We start from the raw sequence: 17,104 nt of genomic DNA, 5'->3' as shown, positions 1-17,104 counted from the left end.
ATATTGAAAGAAAACAAAACAAGATAAGACTCAGTGAGCAAATATAGAATAAATCACTACAATATCTTAGTGATGGCTCGGAGACAGCAGTCAATATCAAACCACATAAAGAAGCAGACCATGATTGCTTCTACAACTCCCCAAATTAAAGAATCAAAATCTTTCCTAAATGAAGATACAATCCTGGAATTGCCAGATGCAGAATATAAAAAACTAATTTACAGAAAGTTTCAAGACATCAGGGATGACCTCAGAAATGAAATAAGGCAATCTACAGAAAAAGCCAAGGAACACACTGATAAAGCAGTTGAAGAACTCAAAAAGATTATTCAAGAACATAGTGGAAAAATTAATAAGTTGCAACAATCCATAGAAAGACAACATTCAGAAATTCAAAAGATCAACAATAAAATTACAGAATTAGACAACGCAATAGGAAGTCAGAGGAGCAGACTCAAGCAGTTGGAATGCAGAGTGGGAGATCTGGAGGACCAGGGAATTGACTCCAATATAGCTCGGAAAAAAATCAGATAAAAGAATTAAAAAAATGAAGAAACCCTAAGAATCATGTGGGACTCTATCAAGAAGAATAACTTGCGTGTGATTAGAGTCCCAGAACAGGGAGGGATATCAGAAAACACACAGAGAATAGTTGAAGATCTCTTGGCAGAAAACTTCCCTGATATCATGAAAGATGAAAGGATATCTATTCAAGATGCTCATCAAACCTCAATTAAGATTGATCCAAAAAGAAAATCACCAAGACATATTATTATCAAACTTGCCAAAACCAAAGATAAAGAGAAAATTTTAAAAGTAGCCAGGGATAAAAGAAAGGTCTCCTACAAAGGAGAATCAGTAAGAATAAGTTCAGACTACTCAGCAGAAACCATGCAGTCAAGAAGGCAATGGGATGACATATATAGAGCACTGAAGGAGAAAAACTGCCAGCCAAGGATCATATATCCAGCAAAACTATCTCTAAAATATCAAGGCGAAATTAAAACATTTACAGCTAAACACAAGCTTAGAGAATTTGCAAAAACCAAACCAAAGCTACAAGAAATTCTAAAGGAAATTGTTTGGTCAGAAAACCAATAATATCAGATACCAGCACAACACAAGGTCACAGAGCAGAACATCCTGATATCAACTCAAATACAGAAATCGCAAAAAAAAATTAAGATTAATTTTAAAAAGAAAAAAACGCTCAAAATAGGGAATCATTGAAGTCATTATGTAAAAGATCACAATAATCAAAAAGAGGGAGTAAATACAGGCGGCATAGAACTGCCATATGGAGAAGGATACAAGGCGATATAGGGCAATGCAAGTTAGGTTTTTACGTAGAAAAATAGGGGTAAATATTAAGGTAACCACAAAGAGGTATAACAACTCCATAACTCAAAACAAAAACCAAGAAAAACATAAAGACTCAGTAAACATAAAGTCAAATACTATGAAAATGAGGAACACAGAATTTCTCAAAGAAAAACGTCTCAGCGCAAAAAAAGTAAGCGGAAAAATGAAATTGTTAACAACACACATAAAAAGGCATCAAAATGACAGCACTAAACTCATACTTATGTATAATTACACTGAATGTAAATGGACTAAATGCACCAATAAAGAGACAGAGAGTCTCAGACTGGATAAAGAAACACGATCTGTCTATATGCTGCCTACAAGAGACACACTTTAGACTTAGAGACACAAACAAACTAAAACTCAAAGGGTGGAAAAAAATATATTAAGCAAACAATAAGCAAAACAGAGCAGGAGTAGCACTATTAATTTCTGACAAAATAGACTTTAAAGTTAAATCCAACACAAAGGATAAAGAAGGACACTACATAATAATTAAAGGACAATGGACCAGGAAGATATATCCATATTAAATATTTATGCACCCAATGACAGGGCTGCAAGATACATAAAACAAATTTTAACAGAACTGAAAAGTGAGATAGACACCTCCACAATTATAGCAGGAGACTTCAACACACCACTTTCGGAGGACAAGACATCCAGTAAGAAGCTCAATAGAGACACGGAAAACCTAATTGCTTCAATCAACCAACTTGACCTCATTGACTTATACAGAACACTCCACCCAACAGCTGCAAAGTATACTTTTTTTTCTACCGCACATGCAACATTCTCTAGAATAGACCACATGTTAGGTCATAAAACAAACCTTTGCATAATCCAAAATAACGAAATATTACAAAGCATCTTCTCAGACCATAAGGCCATAAAAGTGGAAATCAATAACAGAAAGAGTAGGGAAAAGAAATCAAATACTTGGAAACTGAACAATACCCTGCTGAAAAAGACTGGGTTATAGAAGACATTAAGGAGGGAATAAAAAAATTCATAGAATGCAACGAGAATAAAAACACTTCCTATCAAAACCTCTGGGACACAGCAAAAGCAGTGCTCAGAGGCCAATTTATATCGATAAATGCACACATACAAAAAGAAGAAAGAGCCAAAATCAGAGAACTGTCCCTACAACTTGAACAAACAGAAAGTAAGCAACAAAAGAATCCATCAGGTACCAGAAGAAAACAAATAATAAAAATTAGAGCTGAACTAAATGAATTCGAGAACAGAAAAACAATTGAAAGAATTAACAAAGCCAAAAGCTGGGTCTTTGAAAAAAAAAATTAACAAAATTGATAAACCATTGGCCAGACTGACTAAAGAAACACAGGAAAGGAAACAAATAACCCAAATAAGAAAGGAGATGGGCCGCATCACAACAGACCCAACTGAAATTAAAAGAATCATATCAGATTATTACGAAAAATTGTGCTCTAACAAATTTGCAAACCTACAAGATATGGATGAATTCCTAGAAAAACACTACCTATCTAAACTAACACAATCAGAAGTAGGACAACTAAATAGACCCATAATAAAAAAAGAGATTGAAACAGTAATCAAAAAACTCCCAACGAAAAAAATCCCTGGCCCAGATGGCTTTACTGCAGAGTTCTACCAAACTTTCGGATAAGAGTTAACACCACTGCTACTAAAGGTATTTCAAAGCACAGAAGATGACGGAATACTGCCTAACTCATTCTATGAAGCCACCATATCCCTGATACCAAAACCAGGTAAAGACATCACAAAAAAAGAAAATTACAGACCTATATCCCTCATGAACATAGATGCAAAAATCCTCAACAAAATCCTAGCCAATAGAATTCAACAACATATCAAAAAAATAATCCACCATGACCAAGTGGGATTTATACCAGGTATGCAAGGCTGGTTTAATATTAGGAAAACCATTAATGTAATCCACCATATAAATAAAACAAAAGACAAAAACCACATGATCTTATCAATTGATGCAGAAAAGGCATTTGACAAAGTCCAACACCCATTCATGATAAAAACTCTCACCAAAATAGGAAATGAAGGAAAATTCCTCAACATAATAAAGGGCATCTATACAAAGCCAACAGCAAACATCACTCTAAACGGAGACAGCCTGAAAGCATTCCCCTTGAGAACGGGAACCAGACAAGGATGCCCTTTTTCACTGCTCTTATTCAAGATTGTGTTAGAGGTCCTAGCCAGAGCAATTAGGCTAGACAAAGAAATAAAGGGCATCCGGATTGGCAAGGAGGAAGTAAAATTATCTCCATTTGCAGATAACATGATCTTATACACAGAAAACCCTAAGGAATCCTCCAGAAAACTACTGAAACCAATAGACGAGTTTGGCAGAGTTTCAGGTTATAAGATAAACATACAAAAATCACTTGGATTCCTCTACATCAACAAAAAGAACATCGAAGAGGAAATAACCAAATCAATACCATTCACAGTAGTCCCCAAGAAGACAAAATACTTAGGAATAAATCTTACCAAAGATGTAAAAGACCTATACAAAGAAAACTACAAAGTACTACTGCAAGAAACTAAAAAGGACCTACTTAAGTGGAAAAACATACCTCGCTCATGGATAGGAAGACTGAACATAGTAAAAATGTCTATTTTACCAAAAGCCATGTATACATACAATGCACTTCCGATCCAAATTCCAATGACATTTTTTAATGTGTTGGAGAAACAAATCACCAACTTCATATGCAAGGGAAAGAAGCCTCGGATAAGTAAAGTATTACTGAAAAAGAAGAAAGTGGGAGGCCTCACTCTACCTGATTTTAGAACCTATTATACAGCCACAGTAGTCAAAACAGCCTGGTACTGGTACAACAACAGGCACATAGACCAATGGAATAGAATTGAGAACCCAGATATAAATCCATCCACATATGAGCAGCTGATATTTGACAAAGGACCAGTATCAGTTCATTGAGGAAAAGGTAGTCTTTTTAACAAATGATGCTAGCATAACTGGATATCCATTTGCAAAAAAATGAAACAGGACCCATATCTCACACCATGCACAAAAACTAACTCCAAGTGGATCAAAGACCTAAACATAAAGACTAAAACGATAAAGATCATTAAAGAAAAAATAGGGACAACATCAGGAGCCCTAATACAAGGCATAAACAGAATACAAAACATTACCAAAAATGACTAAGAGAAACCAGATAACTGGGAGCTCCTAAAAATCAAACACCTATGCTCATCTAAAGACTTCACCAAAAGAGTAAAAAGACCACCTACAGACTGGGAAAGAATTTTCAGCTATGACATCTCCGACCAGCGCCTGATCTCTAAAATCTATATGATTCTGTTAAAACTCAACCACAAAAAGACGAACAACCCAATCAAGAAGTGGGCAAAGTCTATGAACACGGACTTCACTAAAGAAGATATGCAAGCAGCTAACAGATAAATGAGAAAATGCTCCCGATCATTAGCCATTAGAGAAATGCAAATTAAAACTATGATGAGATTCCATCTCACTCCAACAAGGTTGGCATTAATCCCAAAAACACAAAATAATAAATGTTGGAGAGGCTGCGGAGAGATTGGAACTCTTCTACACTGCTGGTGGGAATGTAAAATGGTACAACCACTTTGGAAATCTATCTGGCGTTTTCTTAAAAAGTTGGAAATAGAACTACCATACAACCCAGAAATCCCACTCCTTGGAATATACCCTAGAGAAATAAGAGCCTTCACACGAGCAGATATATGCACTCCCATATTTATTGCAGCTCTGTTTACAATAGCAAAAAGCTGGAAGCAAGTAAGGTGTCCATCAACGGATGAATGGGTAAATAAATTGTGGTATATTCACACAATGGAATACTACACATCAATAAAGAACAGTGAGGAATCTGTGAAACATTTTATAACATGGAGGAACCTGGAAGGCATTATGCTGAGTGAAATTAGTCAGAGGCAAAAGGACAAATATTGTATAAGACCACTATTATAAGATATTGAGAAATAGTATAAACTGAGAAGAACACATACTTTTGTGGTTACGAGGGGTGGAGGGAGGAAGGGTGGGAGAGGGTTATTTACTGATTAGTTAGTAGATAAGAACTACTTTAGTTCAAGGGAAGGACAATACTCAATACACGGAAGGTCAGCTCAACTGGACTGGACCAAAAACAAAGAAGTTCCCGGGATAAACTGAACGCTTCAAAGGTCAGCGGAGCAAGGGCGGGGGTTTGGGGACTATGGCTTAAGGGAACTTCTAAGTCAATTGGCAAAATAATACTATTATGAAAACATTCTGCATCCCACTTTGAAATGTGGCATCTGGGGTCTTAAATGCTGACGAGCAGCCATCTAAGATGCATCAATTGGTCTCAACCCACCTGGATCAAAGGAGAATGAAGAACACCAAGGTCACACGACAACTATGAGCCCAAGAGACAGAAAGGGCCACATGAACCAGAGACTTACATCATCCTGAGACCAGAAGAACTAGATGGTGCCCGGCCACAACTGATGACTGCCCTGACAGGGAGCACAACAGAGAACCCCTGAGGGAGCAGGAGATCAGTGGGATGCAGACCCCAAATTCTCATAAAAAGACCATACTTAATGGTCCGACTGAGACTAGAGGAATCCCGGCGGTCATGGTCCCCAAACCTTCTGTTGGCCCAGGACAGGAACCATTCCCGAAGACAACTCATCAGACATGGAAGGAACTGGAGAATGGGTTGGAGAGAGATGCTGATGAAGAGTGAGCTACTTCTATCAGGTGGACACTTGAGACTGTGTTGGCATCTCCTGTCTGGAGGGGAGATAGGAGGGTAGAGAGGGTTAGAAACTGGCAAAATTGTCACGAAAGGAGAGACTGGAAGGGCTGACTCATTAGGGGGAGAGTAAGTGGGAGTATGGAGTGAGATGTATATAAGCTTATATGTGACAGACTAACTTGATTTGTAAACGTTCACTTAAAGCTCAATAAAAATTATTAAAATAAATAAATAAAGGGCATTTATAGAAAGCCAACAGCCAACATCATCCTAAATGGAGAGAGCCAGAAAGCATTCCCCTTGAGATCAGGAACCGTACAAGGATGCTCTTCATCACCACTCTTATTTAACGTTGTGCTGGACATCCTAGTCAGAGCAATTAGGCTAGGTAAAGAAATAAAGAGCATGCAGGTTGGTAAGGAAGAAGTAAAAATATCTCTCTTTGCAGATAACATGATCTTATACACAGAAAACCCTAGAGAATCCTCAAGAAAATTACTGAAACTAATAGAAGAGATCAGCAGAGTATCAGGATACCAGATATATAAAAATCAGTTGGATTCTTCTGCACCAACAAAATATTGAAAGAACATCGAAGAGGAAATCACCAAATCAATACCATTTACAGTAACCCCCAAGAAGATAAAATACTTAGGGATAAATCTTACCAGAGATGCAAAAGAACTACACAAAGAAATCTACAAGACAGTACTGCAAGAAACCAAAGTGGAAAAACATACCTCGCTCATGGATATGAAGATTTAGCATTGTAAAAATGTCTATTCTACCAAAAGGTGTCTGTAGACACAAAGCAATTCTGATCCAAATTTCAATGACATTTTTTAGTGAGTTGGAGAAACAAATCACCAACTTCATATGGAAGGGAAAGAGACCCTGGATAATTAAAGCATTACTGAAAAAGAAGAACAAAGTGGGAGGCCTTACTCTACCTGATTTTAGAACCTATTATACCACCACAGTAGGCAAAACAGCCTGGTACTGGCACAATAACAGATACATAGACCGATGGAACAGGATTGAGAATCCAGACATAAATCCATGCACATATGAGCAGCTGATATTTGACAAAGCCCCAAAGCCAATTAAATCAGGAAAAGACAGTCTCTTTAAAAAATGATGTTGTCATAACTGTCTATCCACCTGAAAAAAAATGAAACAAGACTCATACCTCACACCGTGCACAAAAACAAACTCAAAATGGATGAAAGAACTAAATACAAAATTTAAAATGATAAAGATCATTGAAGAAAAAATAGGGACAACACTAGGAACCCTGATACATGGCATAATCAGTATACAAAACATCACTAACAACACAGAAGAGAAACTAGATTACTGGGAGCTCCTAAAAATCAAACACTCATGCCCATCCAAAGACTTCACCAAAAGAGTGAAAAGATTACCCACAGACCGGGAAAAAGTTTTTTCCTATGACATTTTCGATCAGTGCCTTTTCTCTAAAATCTACATGATACGGCAAAAACTCAACAACAAAAAGACAAATAACCCAATTGAAAAATGTGCAAAGGATATGAACAGGCACTTCATTAAGAAGACATTCAGGTAGCTAACAGATACATGAGGAAATGCTCACGATCATTAGCCAGTAGAGAAATGCAAATCAAAACTACAATGAGATTCCATCTCACTCCAACAAGGTTGGCACTAATCTAAAAAACACAAAATAATAAATGTTGGAGAGGTTGTGGAGAGACTGAAACACTTATATACTGCTGATGAGAATGTAAAATGGTACAACCACGTTGGAAACTGATTTGGTGCTTCCTTAAAAAACTAGAAATAGATCTATCATACTATCCAGCAGTCCCACTCTTTGGAATATATCCTAGAGAAATAAGAGCCTTTACACGAACAGATATATGCACACCTATGTTCATTGTAACACTGTTTACAATAGCAAAAAGATGAAAGCAATCAAGGTTGATGATGGATGAACGGATAAATAAATTATGGTATATTCACACAATGGAATACTAAAAAAACCCAAAAAATACTGCGTGTCGATAAAGAACAATGATGAATCCATGAAACATTTGAAAAAATGGAAGAATCTGGAAGGCATTATGCTGAGTGGAATTAGTCAGTTGCAAAAGGACAAATATTGTATGAGACCACTATTATAAGAACTCAAGAAATAGTTTAAACAGAGAAGAAAATAGTCTTTGAGGCTTAGGAGAGTGGGGAGGGAGGGAGGGAGGGAGAGGGGATTTCACTAATTAGAGAGTAGATAATAACTATTTTATGTGACGGGAAAGACAACACACAATATAGGAGAGGCCAGCACAGCTGGACTATGCCAAAAGCAGTTTCCTGAATAAACTGAATGCTTCAAAGGTCAGCATGGCATGGGTGGGGGTTTGGGGACCATGGTTCCAGGGGACATCTAAGTCAATTGCCATAATAAAATCTATTAAGAAAACATTCTGCATCCCACTTTGGCGAGTGGTGTCTGGGGTCTTAAATGCTAGCAAGCAGCCATCTAAGATGCATCAATTGGTCTCAACCCACCTGGAGCAAAGGAGAATGAAGAACAGCAGGGACACAAGGTAATTATGAGTCCAAGAGACAGAAAGGCCACATAAACCAGAGACTCCATCAGCCCAAGGCCAGAAGAACTAGATGGTGCCTGGGTACGACTGATGACTGCCCTGACAGGGAACACAGCAAAGATCCCCTGAGGGAGCCGGAGAGCAGTGGGGTGCAGACCACAAATTCTCGTAAGACCAGTCTTAATGGTCTGACTGAGACTAGAAGGACCCCGGTGGTCATGGCTCCCAGACCTTCTGTTGGCCCAGGACAGGAACCATTCCCAAAGCCAACTCTTCAGACGGGGATTGAACTGGAGTATAGGATAGAAAATGATACTGGTGAAGAGTGAGCGTCTTGGATCAATTAGACACATGAGACTATGTTGGCATCTCCTGTCTGGAGGGGAGATAAGATGGCAGAGGGGGTCAGAAGATAGCCGAATGGACACAAAAATAGAGAGTGGAGGGAAAGAGTGTGCTGTCTCATTAGGGGGTAAGCAACTAGGAGTAAATAGCAAGGTGTATATAAGTTTTTGTATGAGAGACTGACTTGATTTATAAACTTTCACTTAAACCACAATAAAAATTAAAAAAAAAAATTCAATACTTCTGGTAAATTATTGCTGCAGGGTGACTGCATTCAATGGCAAACTATTCTTGGCTTTGCATTTGGCTCAGATATTTGATATTCAGTATTTTTATAGATAGTTTGTTATATCTAATGAATATTTCTTTAGTAGTTGTAAAACAAAACCATAAAACTAGATGTTCCCTAAAGCACTTCTCAATCTTAAGACCATATATGCTAAAACTTTTTGAAAGAATGGATCTACTTGTTTAAAACACATATATGTGTGCGTGTATGTGGGTCTGTTCTTTCAAACATTGTGTGCGTTCATTCTCTGCTAATGGAATCATATATATGTGTCTGTATATATAATAAATGGAGCCCTGGTGACACAGCGGTTAAGAACTCAGCTGCTAACCAAAAGGTCGGCAGTTCGACTCTACCAGCAGCTCCTTGGAAGCCCTATGGGGCAGTTCCACTCCGTCCTATAGGGTCGTTTTGAATCAGAATTGACTCAACAGCAACAGATTTGGTTATATATGTGTGTGTGGACACCAGTTCCAGAGGAAGGTTTTCTCTGTCAGCTCTGGAGGAAGGTCCTTGTCATTAATCTTCTCTTGATCTGCAATCTTCTCTGCATAGGAACCTCAGGTCCAAAGGACATGCTCTGCTCCCAGAGCTGCTTTCTTGGTGGTATGAGGTCCCAATGTCTCTCTGCTCATTTCTCTCTCTTATATCTCAAAAGAGATGGGCTTAAGACACTGTCTAATCTTGTAGGTCTCAATGTAAGTGCTGCTAATCTATCTTATTAACGTCATATCGATAGGATTTACAACACATAGGGAAATCACATCAGATGACAAAAGAGTAGACAATCATACAATACTCGGAATCACGACCTAACGAAGTTGGCAGATATTTTTGGGAGACACAATTCAATCCACGACAGGCAGTACATACAAAAGCGTACAAGCACTACATGGACTGACTGTATATATTTGGACAAAGAATAAGCTGAATCAAATAAAGAAAACTAAAATTAAGCAATGCATGCATTGAAACTTAATCTATGACTGGGAATGAAAGAGGGACAAAAGAGGATCTATTTAATAAATGGTGTCAGGACAAGGAAAAGACAAAATCAATTTCGGGTAGATTAAAACTTAAATGTGGAAGCTGAAACTGTCAAACTTTTAGAAGATAACATAAAAAAAGATTTTCCTCACCTTAGGATAAGGAAAAACTCCTTAAACAAGATATAAAAACCATTTACCATAAAAGAAACATGGTATAATTGACCTCCTAAAAATAAGGAACTTCCATTCATCAAAAGACACTCTAAGAACAGTAAAATGACAAGCCACAAATTTGGAGGAGATATCTGTAATACATGTAACTAACAAAATACCAGTATCTAGACTGAAAAGTTGAAAAGCAGCCAAAAGCCATGCACAGATATTTTATGGAAGAAGAACTATATAAATGGCTATTAAATAAATGAAAAGATTCTCAAGATCATTGATAATCAGGAAAATTTAAATTAAAACCACAATGAGAAATATTTCATACCCAAATCAATTGCCGTTGAGTCTATTGAGACACATACAGGGTCAATATGAGATCTTTCATACCACAGTCACTATCTATACCTGCACTACTCAAGCCCAGGGAGACCATACACGTGGACTCTAATACACCTTGAAGCTGTACAACTCATTGGCCCTGATTTATTTATAACAACCAAAATGCCAGAAATTAAAAAATCTGCCAATACCAAGCATATGTAAGGATGTGAAGCAGTGAGAACTTCAGTCATTGTTTACTAAACGTAAATTGGTTCAATCATTTTGGAGAACAGTTTGTCGTTAATGTAGCAAAAGGGTAGGTTTGGAAGAGGGAAATAGTGTTGACTAGTGATGAACACAGAAATGACCCATGTGGAATGCTCAGTTGATATAAAAATTTAACATATGAAATGACATTAAACAGCATGATTTTTTCCAGATGTACTTAAAATCTGAGCAACAAAAATGAAGGAACACGGTTGATACAGGGTAAGAAATTATAAGGATGGATGGGCTTAATATTTAGGAGGGCTAGTAAATTGAGGGTGCCGGTGGAGTTGAAACTGACATAGTTATCCCTGGTATCCAAGTTAGTGCATAGACTAAGACATGTGTTGGGAAACTATGGCCCATGGTCCAAATCTGGCCCAATATCTGCTTTCGTAAATAAAGTTTTATTGGAGCACAGTCACACCATTCGTTTTGTGTAAGCTATGGCTGCTTTTCCTCTATAACAGCATATCTGAGCAGTTATATCAAAGAGCATAGGGCCAGCAAATTCTAAAGTATTTACTATCTGGTCCTTATAAAAGCAGTTTGCTGATCCCCGGACTAAAAAATTAGGAAATTTACCAAAAAAAATTGAGGTCTTTGTTGAAATTACAAGTATATATTTTAATGAGATAATGGAAAGATATGTGATTACTATCAGGGAAAAGAATTACAGTGTCTGTGTGGAAAACAGGGAGATGACAAGGTCCAGGATATGATTATGCCATTGAGTTGCCAAACATAGATCAAGATGTGACTAAGTATAGCAAACTTTTGATATCTACTAAGCATAGTAGAAAATCTGGAATAGAAAGCCAAATATCTCGTATGAGTTGGAAGTCCTACATTACATGGTTGTTGTTGGTTGCCTTTGAGTCATGTAGACATAGACATAATTGAGCCAGCTAAAAACATATTAAAAAAATGAGAGATCAACTTTTGTACTAGAATCTCTGGGTCATTCTATTGCCTTTTATCATTGCTGTAGTTATGATAACAATCTACAACAGGGGTATCCACTCACAGGCCAGGTATTTTTGTCAAGGTAAAATTTCCAAAAATGTAGTATCCTAAAGTAAGAAGCAGTCCATATCTCTCCTCTATAAATATCCCTAGGTATTCGCTCCAGGTTTACAGAGAAGTCCTACTCCTTCTATGGAGTAAGAAGAGATGCAATATTTTTTCCAGACACTGAAATCTCTATGTATTATCTGGAATATGAAAACAAGGTTGGCAAAATGACAAGGTGGTCACAGAGGAAATTAACCTCAACCTAAGAGAAAATAAAAAGAACTGGCTTTGCAAAGTTGTCACAAATTAAGAATACTGGGAAGATGACATAGCTATAGTCTTCCTGCCTCTCAAGGCAAATAAACATAAAATCTCATGGGAAGCCTCCTTGTACATTCGCTAAAAAGGAACACCAAGATTCTTGTCTTGTTAACCTGCTTCACCACACTTTTGTGAAAAGAAAATTATAGTGCAGATAATTTTTGAAATTCCTTGGATGAAGTGTGCTGGTTGGAGACACTGGTTTTTAGCTATATGTAATGTGAGTATTCAATCTGTGCCAACATAGTTTGAACGACCACTTAAGAAATCTGGAAGCAATAAGCCATTAGCTGTTCAGAGACTAGATACTGGTGGACTACACCCAAATCTGAATATTTCTCATTAACATCAATGTCAATAAAATACAAAAATTAGAAAGAATCATGGAAAATTCTACTATATACAAAGCACTTCCTTCTGTACTACATTTGATACAAGGCTGAGTAAGATAGGCCATTCCCTCAATTTATAGGCTGATGGGAGAATGAGCAAGGATATTTATGGAAGCTAGATTAAAAAATACAGCATCATAAAATTGCAAATTTCTATGGGGGTGTTGAAAGAGGAGGTAAAAACTAGATTGAGTTGAAATGATGAGAGAAGTTAAGAAGACAGAAGGACTCTGAGGATATCATTGAACTCACTCAACCTTAGTTTTCTCATCTGAGCAATGGGGAAATTAGTACTTTCAAACTAGATTTGTAAAACTAGAGCAGCATCAGGCCCATAATAACTGCAAATAACTCTCAGTTGTCACTGTTGCTGTTTTTTTTCCCCTGGTTAATACAATTTTTGCAAGTTTGAATTTGAATGATGAAGAAGAGTCCAACATTTGAAAATGCTGGAATGTAGAATCAAGGCAGAAGGAATAGAATTCTCAGCTGCTAGATACTTCATTGGTATGAATCCAGAATGCAACAGGAGAGGTGGATTTAATACAGATTTACTAAGTGAAATGCCTTTCCAAAGCCAGAAGCCTAGAAGGAATCCTAAGGCACCAAGGTTTCTCCGACCTTGAATCTATATTTACAAAGAATAATCTTACTTACCCAATTCTATGAATTTCCTGATTCACACTTTGGATGGAGAACTGTACCAGCCTCTTTCTATATGTTGACTAGGTTAAAAGAATTTGTCCATGCACATATTAATGGCAGTCCAGATATGGAGGCACATAAGAAACATTTCTATATAGTCAGTCCTCAGATTGACATACATGGTACGTGAAACAAGATTCGGTGCATAGTGTGAATTTCAATGCCACTGAAGTGGTATATTTGAGGCAAATAGTGAGTGATGATTACCTCACAGTTCTGTGAAACAGAGCAGAAGCTGTGTATGTGAGGGTGATTCTTAAAATCCAAAGAAACTATTCTTAAAATCCAAAGAAATCTGGGTACCTGCTGGAATTTAGCAGTTTAGAGGGAATGAATTAGACACATTATTTGAACAACAACAACAAAATATCATGGAATAGCAACTAATTAACGTACAATGAACTCCTCAGAACACTTCCCAGGACTTTGAACTATTGAAGTTTATTTTCCTGGAGAAAAGGTTTGGACTGCCAAAAGATAACATTAGGAGACTGTGTGTGTTTACCCATCACTCGTCTCTCAGTTTGATGTACAGTGGTTGTTGACATGTTGCTGTGATACTGGAAGCTATGCCATTGGTATTTCAACTACCAGCAGAGTTGCCCATTATGGACAGGGTTCAGAGGAGCTTCCGGACTGAGACAACAGGGAAGAAGGACATGGCAATCTACTTCTGAAAAAACTGGCCAGAGAAACATTATAGATACCAGTGGAACACTGTCTGATACAGTGCCGGGAGATGAGTTCATCAGGTTAGTTGGGAAGGAACTCAAAATATGACTGGGGAAGAGCTGTCTCTTCAAAATAGACTGAATTTTAATGACATAGGTGGAGTAAAGTTTTCAGGACCTTCATTTCTGATGTGGCATGGCTCAAAGTAAGCAGAAACAGCTGTAAACATCCATTAATAATCAGAACATGGAATGTATGAAGTATAAATCAAGGAAAATTGGAAGTTGTAAAAAATAAAATGGAAAGCTTAATATCCTAGGTATTAGTGAGCCTACATAGACTGGTATTGACAATTATAAATTGAACAATCATATGGTCTGCTGTACCAGGAATGGCAAATTGAAGAGGAATGGCATCACATTTATTTTCAAAAAGAACATTTAGAGATCTATTCTAAAGTACAATCTGTCAGTGATAGGCTAATATCCATACACCTACAAGGAAGACCAATTAATACGACTATTACTCAAATTTATGCCAAACACTAATGCCGAAGATGAAGACACTGACGATTTTTACCAACTTCTGCAGTCTGAAGTTGAATAAACATGCTATCAACATGCATTGATAATTACTGGTGATTGGAATGCAAAAGTTGGAAACAAAGAAAAAGGATCAGTAGTTGGAAAATAGGGTCTTTGTGATAGAAACAATGCAGGAGACCACATGATACAATTTTGCAAGACCGATGACTTATTTATTGCAAATACCTTTCTTCAACAACATAAACGGTTGACTATACACATAGACCTCACCAGATGAAATACGCAGGAATCAAATAGACTACATCTGTGGAAAGAGAACATGGAGAAGCTCAGTATCATCAGAACGAGGCCAAGGACCAACTGGGGGAGAGACCACCAATTACTCATATGAAGGTTCAAGTTGAAGCTGAAGAAAATTAAAGCAAGTCCAGGAGAGACAAAGAATGAACTTGAGTATATTCCACCTGAATTTAGAGACCATCTCAAGAATAGATTTGATGCATCGAACACCAGTGACTGAAGACCAGACGGGTTTTGAAATGACATCAAGGACATCATCCATGAAGAAAGCAAAAGGTCCTTAGAAAGACAGGAAAGAAAGAAAAGACCAAAATGGATGTCAGAAGAGACTCTGAAAGTTGCTCTTGAACATAGAGTAGCTAAAGTGGCCGGGAAGAAATGATGAAGCATAAGAACTGAACAGAAGATATCAAAGGACAGATCAAGAAAAAAAGCATTATAATGAAATGTGCAAAAACCTTGAGGTAGAAAACCAAAAGTGAAGAACATATTTGGCTAAAAGAGCTGAAGAAAAAATTCAAGCTTTGGGTTACAATATTGAAGGATTTTATGGACCAAAAATTGTACAACGCAGGAAGCATCAAAAAGAAGATGGAAAGAATACACAGAATCGTCATACCAAAATGAATTGGTTGACATTCAACCGTTTTAGGAGGTAGCATGTGATTAAGAGCTGATGGTACTGAAGGAAGAAGTCCAAGTTGCACTGAAGGCATTGGCAGAAAACAAGGTTCCAGGAATTGATGGAATACTAATTGAGATGTTTCAACAAATGGAAGCAATTCTGGAAGTGCTCACTCATGTATGCCAAGAAATTTGGAAGACAGTTTCCTGGCCAGCCATGGAAGAGATCCATACATGTCTGTATTCCCAAAGAAAGATGATCCAGTGAAATGTAAAAATCATCAAACAATATTATTAATATCACATGCAGATGAAATTATGCTGAAGATAATTAAAAAATGGTTGAAGCAGTACATCGACAGGGAACTGCCAGAAATTCAAGTGAAATTCAGAAGAGGACGTGGAACTACGGATATCACTGTCGAGGTCAGATGGAACTTGGCTGACAGCAGAGAATACCAGAAAGATGTTTACCTTCATTGACTATGCAAAGGAATTCAACTGTGTGGATCATAAGAAATTATGAACAAAATAGAGAAGAATGAGAATAACAGAACACTTAATTTTGCTCATGCGGAACCCATATATAGAATAAAAGACAGTAAAGCAGAACAAGAGGATACTGCATTTTTTAAAATCAGGAAAGGTGTGCATCAGGATTGTATCTTTTCATCACGCCTATTCAATCTGTATGTTGAGCAAATCATCTGAGAAATTGTACTATATGAAGAAGAACATAGAATCAGGATTAGAGGAAGATTCATTAACAACCACATGTAGATGACAGCTTGCTGAAAATGAAGAGGACTTAAAGCACTTTCTGATGAAGATTAAAGAGTACAACTTTCAGAATGGATTACACCTTAACATAAAACAAAAAATTTCACAACTGGACCAAGAGACAACATCATGAAAAAGAGAGGAAATATTGAATCTGTGAAGGATTTCATTTTACTTGGATTCGCAAAGTCCATTGAAGCAGCAGTCAAGAAATCAAAGGCCATATTGCATTGAGAAAATCTGCTGCAAAAGACCTCTTTAAAATCTAAAAAGCAGGATGTCACCTTGAGGACTAAGGTATGCCTGATCCAAGCCACGGTATTTTCCATCTCCTCATATGCATGCGATAGCTGGACAATGAATAAGGAAGACAGAAGAAGAATTGATGCATTTGTATTATGGTTTTGGTGAAGAATATTGAATATACCATGGATTCCCAATAGAGCAAACAAAAGTGTCTTGGAAGAAGTTCAGCCAGAATGCTCCTTAGAAGCCAAGATGGCAAGACTTCATCTCAAGTATTTTGGACATTTTATCTGGAGGAACCAGTCCCTGGAGAGGACCATCATGCTTAGTAAAGGGTCAAATACAACAAAAAAAGAAAATCCTCAGTGAGATGGATTGACATGGCT

The sequence above is a fragment of the Loxodonta africana genome, chromosome 9 (genome assembly GCF_030014295.1).
Source record: "Loxodonta africana isolate mLoxAfr1 chromosome 9, mLoxAfr1.hap2, whole genome shotgun sequence".
NCBI classification, from domain to species: Eukaryota; Metazoa; Chordata; class Mammalia; order Proboscidea; family Elephantidae; genus Loxodonta; species Loxodonta africana.
The sequence above is the reverse complement of the archived record's forward strand: the minus strand, read 5'-3'. Positions refer to the sequence as shown.